The 8,817-nt window shown below is 37.7% G+C and overlaps 1 pseudogene; it reads left to right on the top strand.

The window, feature by feature from the left end:
* The first annotated feature begins 1,919 nt into the window (after nt 1–1,919).
* On the top strand, nt 1,920–7,162 carry LOC124225658 (olfactory receptor 7D4-like; annotated as a pseudogene).
* Nucleotides 7,163–8,817: the final 1,655 nt, after the last annotated feature.

Genomic DNA, 8,817 nt, shown 5'->3' with positions numbered 1-8,817 from the left:
CATTCTTCAAAATTTTTGATTTTTCAGTAGCAATGTCACTAGTGGCTGCATTTTCCTTTTGAAAATAGGGATTTTGTCATGCATTTCATTCTTATGAGAAGGGGATTCTGAGCAACAAGTCTATTGAGCTCCTTATAAGATTAACACATCCCTCAGGAAGAAATTCCTAACTTCAATTAGATCCTGCAAAGGGGAGGCAAGAATTAGGGCAGTATCTTAAGGAACCCTGGGAGACTTCTTTGAAGGAAGATAAAGAATTTTTTTAATCTCCTGGAGAATGATCTTATTGACTGCAAATGTTTTAACGTACCAGATAAAAAGCAATAATTAGAATAAAGAAATTCATCTCTCTCCACAGCTATCTTCAGGGAAACAGAAGTAGCAGAAAGTTTTGTTTCTATTATTCTCCTTCCACCCCAAGGGAGCTTGATTCTCTAAAGAGTAGAATGAGAATAGAACAATCTACTTAATGAGATGCTTGGAATTCAGCCCCCAAGAGCCTGGAGACTTTAAATAACATTACAGTTTCCACAAGGAAAATTATTTTGGGACTCCCAGAGATGTAGGTTATGAATTCCTGCCTGAAACATCTCCTTGTACTTTCTCAGGACAAGTCAGTATAGGATAAAGAGCCATGACCACCAGGGGTTTCCATGATGCCATCTGAACATCTGAAAGAGCCAGTATATCCTAGCAAAGCATAGGGGTGGGGTGGGTGATGGAAGATATAAATGGCAGAGGGAAAACTTCTATTAGACCAGAGTACTAGGGAAACAAATGTGTCTCTCAGAGTGTCTCTAGACCAGCAGCATCAGCATCCCTTGGGAGCTTGTTAGACATGGAAATTCTTTTCCTTCATCCCAGATCTACTAAATCAGAAACTCCAGGGCCAGGCTCAGGCATTTGTGTTTAATAAGCCACCCAGGTGGATCTTATTCACAGCTAAAACTTGAAAAATGCCCCAGTAGCCTTGTTGAAATAGATGATGAAGAATCCACCTGGGGCTCCATCTTCAGCAATCTGAGGGTTCTCCACCTTCAAAATATTATGTACATATAATGATACGTTTGTCTTTGACTTTACACTGCTTATGTCCCTTTCTCTTCTCATCTTATGCATTTGTTTGAATTATCAAAATAATATTAAATACTTATAGTTCATAACAGCAATTCTTGCATGTTCATTAATCATCTTTTCCTAATGCTTTCATGTTCAGTCAAAAGCTCTCTCTCATTGAAAAATCCATATTATTTTTCACTTGAAAGATATATCCTAATTTTTCCTCCTTTAAGAGCCTGCATCCCTCCTGCGTATATGTACACACCACAATTTGCAGGAATGGCTGTTAAAAATTATCAAACACATTTTGCTTCCTATTGAACTTAGCTTTTGTTTTGATGTATTTATGCAATAAATGAATGTGAATAGATTGCCTAAGGTTGAAGCATACTTAAATTCCTGGGATAAGCATTATTAACCCATGGTGTATTGTTACTTAACATACATTTAAGGCTGATCAAGTCAGCCTTAAGAACAAGCAAACAAAAAAACAAACTCACAGATTCAAAGAGCCGCTTGTTGGTTTCCAGAGGGAGCAAGAAATGAATGAAAGTGATAATAAGGTAAAAACTTCTGGTTATAAAATACGTAATTCCTAGGGATGTAATGTACAGCAGGTAACTATAGTTAATAATATAATGTATATTTGAAAGTTACTAAGATAGTAGATTAAAAGTTCTTGTCACAAGAAACATAATTTGTAACTACATGGGGTGATGCAAGTTAACTAAATTTATTGGTGTTATCATTTCCCAATATATGCAAATATCAAATCATCATCTTGTCCACCTGAAATTAATGTAATGTTAAATAATTCTATCTCAAAATTTTTTTAAAAGTTGATGGAAATTTCCAAAGGGATGGACTCTAGTGAATGCGGTGCTACGTTGCCCAGATCCTCCTTCAGGATTAAGGGCTTATTCTTCCAGATGCAGGTGGTGCAGTCTTCTGACAGCCCTCAGCCCTCAGCCCTCAGCCCTCAGCTCACATCAGGATTGCTCGTAGCTAAAGGAACCTGCCTCACTCAAGGTCACACCACTCAGATTTCTTGTTGGGGGTGCATGACTTACCAAGATAAATCTGCATCCACCAATGTGTTTGCACAGAGCTTGCTCCTGGACTACTCCCAGCCACTGTCTGAGAAATGAGCACAGCAGAGTGCAAGTTCATGCCCATTGCTATGGTCACACAATGACATTGATGACCTGGGTCAATTACACCTGCCAGGCTGGTGACACCTCTTCGTCACATGAGAGACCTGAAGTGCCAGGCAGTAGAAGTTCAATGAGATTTTGCCATGTCTTTGGAAGGCTTATTCATTTAGAGTCAAGACCTCTAAACCTGCAGAGGCCAGAGATGTGGAAACTCGAAGCACAAACCTGACGTGGCTCACAGTGAGTGATGTTAGACAGTGTTGCTTCTGCTTCAAACACTTGATTTCTGGACCCCTGTATTCTCTAAATTGGAGATAGAGCACATTATGGCTGTCATTGATGTCTAGTGTTTACTGCATCCTGTGGCTTATGTATCAACACTTCCTGTGTATTCAAATGTCTGCATGAAATATGATCATTCTCTTTGAAATGAAATTTCTTCCTATGTCTTTCATTGATTTTTTTTTTTATTCTCCCATGCTCGATACTCTCTTTAGGCTATGATTTATCACTGTCCTCCTCTTCCCTGTCAAACTTTATATATGATTTTTACTTGCCATCTGTATTTCCTCAATACTCACTATTCATCCCCCTCAACCTGGATTATTTCTGCCCCTGCCCCTCTATTTAGTGGTAATAAATGGAGTCCTCCTTATATCAACAAATGACTCCATGTCACCAGCAAATGTCAAGGGATATTTTTCAGTCCTCATTTTATTAGTCCTTTCAACAAACCAAAACTATTAGTCACCCCACTTTTATTCAAAAGGATCTATTTGCCTTCATGACATTATGGACACAAAGTGATCCATAAAAATGTCCCAAGATTCTTCAAGGGAAGAACATCACAGAAAGTTGGTTCCTGGATTTGGTTCCTATAGAAAGTAAACTTTTCTTAGGGGACCCTTTGCAATTTTTAAATAAAATCAAAGAAAGAAGAGTTTCTCCTTAAAGGAAATAAATTCATTTCCCTCTTTGCTGCTTGCACAGACACAACATTGACTGAAAATTTTCCATTCACTTGCCTTTGTATCCCAAGAAAGCTGAATTGTTTGCAGAGAGAAAAGTCAATAGAAAAAAGTATTTAATGAGACATTGAAAAATTCAACCCGTGAAATGCTAAAAACTTTAAACATGTTTCTCTTATCTGTTATCTATAATTCTCTGATCCTAGTCAAATGCAACCCCATTGGGCTTCACAGGGACAAACATCAGAGAACAGAAAGCTTCAGTGATAGCCATCACAGAGGGTCGGTATATTCCAGTGAGAGCTGGTAGAGTTGGAAGGAAAAGAGGAGAGAAAGTGGGTACTGGGCTTTACCTCTAGAATAATGAGACTGGGGCAGTTCCATATTTATTTAGTCTGCAAAGGTGAAGTTTCTAGTTTGAAGGCACTTTAGTTTCCACTGAACCCAGTCTTTTCCAGTGCTTGTTCTGTTTCCTTCTCTCTCTTTTTGGAATCTAGAGCCTCTCTCCCATAAGAGTTAATTTCCAGGGAGTTTCCACCTCTTCTCCACTCTTTCCCAGAATTGCAGCCTCCTTTTGGATTTCTACTGTCCAATCATTTATTCACTAAATACTCACTGGAGATCTATCATTCCTCATGTCCATTTTATTCCTCATATGATGGGATTTTTCTATTGCATTCCCTATTTTGCAGCAGATTTGACTCACTGATAGCACTTGAGAGTTCTATATGGATTATTGTTGTTTCATCTTAGCGTTCACAATATCATCTAAAAATATTATAATTATTTCTGATGTTCAATATTTAGCCCAATTTCTTTTTCTCCTCTTACCAGTGTCTTTAAATATTCAGAAGAATTTCAAGTGATTGAAGTTGGAGTAGACTGCCTTGGTCTATTCATGAATTTAACACAAATATTTTTGTGTTTTAATGTAGAATATCCTCTTGGCTGAAGTTATAAGCAACCATTCTTCATTGAGTTAAGACATTGTCCTTAATTTCCTCCTTTAACAGGAGCGTCTGTCCAGGCCACTGATCAGAGCAATGGCTGTTACATTTTCTCAAATGCATTTTGTATTGTGTTTATGGTTATAATTTCTCTTCATTGACTTATTCTTGTGATAAATTGTTAACAAACATCACAGTATTAAACCAACTTCCCATTCCTAGAACAGGAATTACTTATTCATAGTGTGTTATGCTATTTAAATAGATATGAGTACATTTGATTTAACTTTATTATTCAATTATGTGTGTACATTCAGACATATGTGATCTTGAAGATTTCTATCTTTTTGTCATAGTTGATGTGTCGTATCTCAGTCTTTATTACACATCTAACATTTGTCTGTATTGAACACCTACTATGTGCCAGGCACCATGTAAGTCACTGGAAAGACAATAGTGAGCAAAGTACTTATGTCCTCTGACCCACAAATAAGCAAAATTACCAACACGACAGAGTCATCAAGGAATAGTACTGCATGCTGGACTTGTGGGCCCCATCCCCTCTGTCCTCCTGACTATAACAATCTGTCCTCCATTTCACTAATATCTCAAGTCCCTTCTATTCCCAACTCATCTACCCACAGTGCAATCATGAATTCTGTTCTCTCAGACCAAAATGCTTGCTGTTTCTTTACTTGTCTTAATTAAGAATTACCGATTCTTCCTCTCAAAGTTCCAAAATTCATATTTCAGGGAAGACTGTTCCACCCACATCTGCAGACTATATTGGCTCTCAAAGATTTTCCTTTCTTCAACTAGTCAGCATTCTCTTGATGTTAGTAACATTGAAGCTTTTTCTCTCATGGAGAATATAAACATTTATTTTTAAATCTTAAATATGACTTTCAATTTTGGGGGTGATTTGATTTGTAGATGATTTAATATTTTTATAAAATCTATCAATCATTTTTTGCAATTGATTCCACTGATTTTCAATACAACACATCCCCACTTCTGAGCATGTACACTGAGCACACACTCTTTGTATTTTATTTTAATGTTTTTGTGATTTTGTTCCCTCCTCTCATCTGTGTAGTCCACATGTTTTTCCCTCTTCTTAGAAGAATCCACCTAGTAGGCAGGCTCTGACAGAGGGAGTAATAGGGATCTTGATTAATTAGTGCTGCATGGCAGTCAAAAGAGGTAACAGACCTGTTGCATATACAATGATCAGAATCCATCCTTGATGACTGCTCTATTTTAAGGGAATATTGAGAAATGATGGCCTTACAAGTCAGATTTATTTTGATGTTAAGAACAGAAGCTCACATTTATTAAGTGTCCATTGTATGTCACAGGAATCACAAGAGAAATTAGATGCATTGTCTCATTTAATTCACTCACCAGTCTTACTGTGTAGGGAATAATTACTACTCCCATTGTAGAGGTGAGATATCTGCAGTGAGGAGAGATCAAATAATTTTCTCAAAGTCACACAGATAGTAAGTTGGTGGAGCAAAATTCTATTGTAGGAAGTCTTGCTCAGGATCCCATTTTCTAAATCACAGCTCTATACTGCACATTGGGAGAGTTCTAGATAAAAAAAATAATTGTCACAGTATTGATTCTTTGCAGTAACACACATTTACATCAGTATTACGGAGTTATTAGAATAAAGGAAGTATGGAGATTATCAAAGAGAATATCTTCAATGTCTTCAACTTTGGAAGAATCATATCAAGGAAGAAAGTGGTTTATGTTCATAGATCCAAATACAATTAAAACCAGTGAGTAGGAGATAAAGAGAGAGAAAAAGATTTCTGCTAAATTAAAGAAAGTCTGAAGGATTACACACATTTAAAATGGAAGTAGGCTACCACTTTACTGAGTGAATCACTGTCATTGGAAAGAGTCAACAGAGGGCAAAGTTTGTCCACCTAAAGGGGGAATCAAGAGGTGCTGACTAGCTGAGGCGGCAGGTGGATGTTTGTTGAACATTCCATTTGCCTCCTTCCCTGGCAGACATATCAACTACGTGGAAGCAGGAAACCACACAGAAGTATCAGAATTCCTCCTACTGAGTCTCTCAGAGGATCCTGAACTGCAGCCCCTGCTCTTTGGAGTGTTCCTGTCCATGTACCTAGTTAACATGCTTGGGAACCTTCTCATCATCCTGACCATCAGCTCTAACTCCCACCTCCCACCCCTACATATTTCTTCTTCTCAAAACTGTCCGTTGTAGATATCTGTTTCATTTCCACCACCATCCTGAAGATGCTAGTGAACATCCAAACACACAGTAAAGACATCTCCTACGTAGGATGCCTCACTCAGGTGTATTTTTTATGGTTTTTGCTGGAATAGATGGTTTTATTCTGACCATGATGACTTATGACTTGTTTGTGGCCATCCGGCACCCCCTGCATTACATGATCATCATGAACCCATGCTTCTGTAGCCTTCTGGTCCTGGTATCTTGGTTGATCCATCTATCTCTCTCCCTGTCGCATATTCTACTGATGATGTGGCTGACTCTCTGTGTCTGCACTGAAATCTCATATTTCTTTTGATAACTGGCTCACATTCTGCAATTATCCTGCTCTGGCACCCTCATCAATAACATTTCATTGTATGTGGCCCCTGTCCTGCTCAGTTTGTTTCTTCTCACTGGGATCCTTTCTTCTTACTCTCAGATTGTTTCCTCCTTAATGTGGATGTCCTCTACAGGAGGAAAATATAAAGCATTTTCCACATGTGGATCTCAACTCTGTGTGAAATACTTGTACTATAGGAGAAGCCGGGGGTCTAACTCAGTTCTGCTGTGACCCACTCTTCCAAAGGAAGCTCAATCGCTTCAGTGATGTACACCGTGGTCACCCTTGTTCTGAACTCCTTCACCTACAGCCTAAGGAACAAGGACGTGAAGGGGCTGTATGAAAAGTCTTCATCTAGGCAACATCTTTTCCATGATGGGCCACTAGCATCAAAACATAGTGGACATTTTGGGCCCCAAAAGCAAATATTGCAATTTTAAATCTCCTTTTTATTTTTATCCCCTAAAAAATATGCTTGATTTTTTTCTATTCCCAAAGCACCTTCTGACTTTTCTTTTGTTTGTTTTTGTGTCAGTTTCTGGTCAATAATCTCCTCAGTAATTCATTTTTGACTTTTCTTGGTTATACATTGTCCATTAAATTTCCTTGTTTGATCAGCTTTTTGCAGCTATTCTTAAGATTTCTAACTCTAGATATAAAGTACTTATCATTTTAAGTCCTGATGTGGTCTCCCCAAAAAATCATCTGTCAAATGTTGATGGTTTTCATCTTCATTTGGTGGTGTGCTTGTTTTCTCTAGAAGAAATGGAATGAAAATTATACAGTAGTCACAACAAGTGCTTACCACATCAGGACTGTGTTTATTTCTTCACATGTATGAATTTATTTCATCTTGAAATATTTCTTGGAGATATTTTCAATTATCATTGTAAAGTACTAAAGAATGGTTTGGATCCTTTAGATAGCAATTTTAATATTACTCCTCAACAGTGTATTTTAGGATTTATCAACTTTAACGATACTGACATTTTGGGTCTTTATTATTTCTCATAGAGAGCTGTACTATGTACCGTATGATACTGAACAGTATCCCTGGCCCTACACACTAGATGCCAGCACTTATAACTGACATCCAGAAATGTCTCAAGATATTTCTAATTGTTCCAGTGGAAGCAAAATCAGCCCGATTGAGAACATGAGTAAACGATTCATGAATGCCAAACTTGGTGGTGTTAGCTTTCAAAGAGATGGAAATAACAGGAAGAACATTTTAGGGATGGTAAAATATCAGTTGAATCTTGGAAAGCTTGAGGCTAGGGGCAAACAGAACACCCCATTGGTGCTATTAACTCAGAGGTTAAATGTATTGGACTGGCAATCATCAGTCTTCATGTGTGGCAGCATAAATCAAGTAATTGTACAGAAAAAATGGAGAAGTTCCTGTTGAGAGAGCTGGGAGTTAGAGAGACAAGCTGATGTTTGGCTGAATCCTACCCATGATCCTTCAGTTCTCAGTTATAGGGCCCCACCGGATATGTGCTCTCATTGAACACTTACCATCCATCACAACATTTGCCACCATGGTAGTTAAATAATTATTTCTATAATTATTTTCTTAATGACTGTCTCTTAAAAACCTCTACCTGAACTTTGAATCCCATTCCTTCCTAACTTTTCAGCGAACTTATACTATCTCTTATGCTTTCTTTATCCTGTATATTCAAATGCCTACGTACAATGTTATAATTTCCAATGTCATGGGGATGTTCCACAGTACCATTTCTTTCAATTAAAATGAAACTCATTCTTAGATCCACACTCCCCTTTGGATATTGCTCCAAACTTTTGGAGAATTCATTCTACAATTATTACTTCCATTTCCACCCTGCTCACTCTTTCTTAAACCAACTCATCTGGAGTCTTTGTACCTCAATCATAAATTGCTCTCCCTTAGATCTGCCATGACCTTATGTCCCTAATAATTTCTTAGGGATTTTTCCACTCTTCAAAATGCTTAAATTTTCAGTAGCAATGTCACTATGTCTGCCTTCTCTTTCTTGAAATAGGGGTCTTTCTTATGCATTTCATTTTTGTGACAATGGGCTTCTGAAAGCCAAGTCTATTGGGCTCCTTG

This window comes from Equus quagga, chromosome 14, assembly GCF_021613505.1.
Source record: "Equus quagga isolate Etosha38 chromosome 14, UCLA_HA_Equagga_1.0, whole genome shotgun sequence".
NCBI classification, from domain to species: Eukaryota; Metazoa; Chordata; class Mammalia; order Perissodactyla; family Equidae; genus Equus; species Equus quagga.
This window is presented reverse-complemented; position numbering and strand designations above follow the sequence as displayed.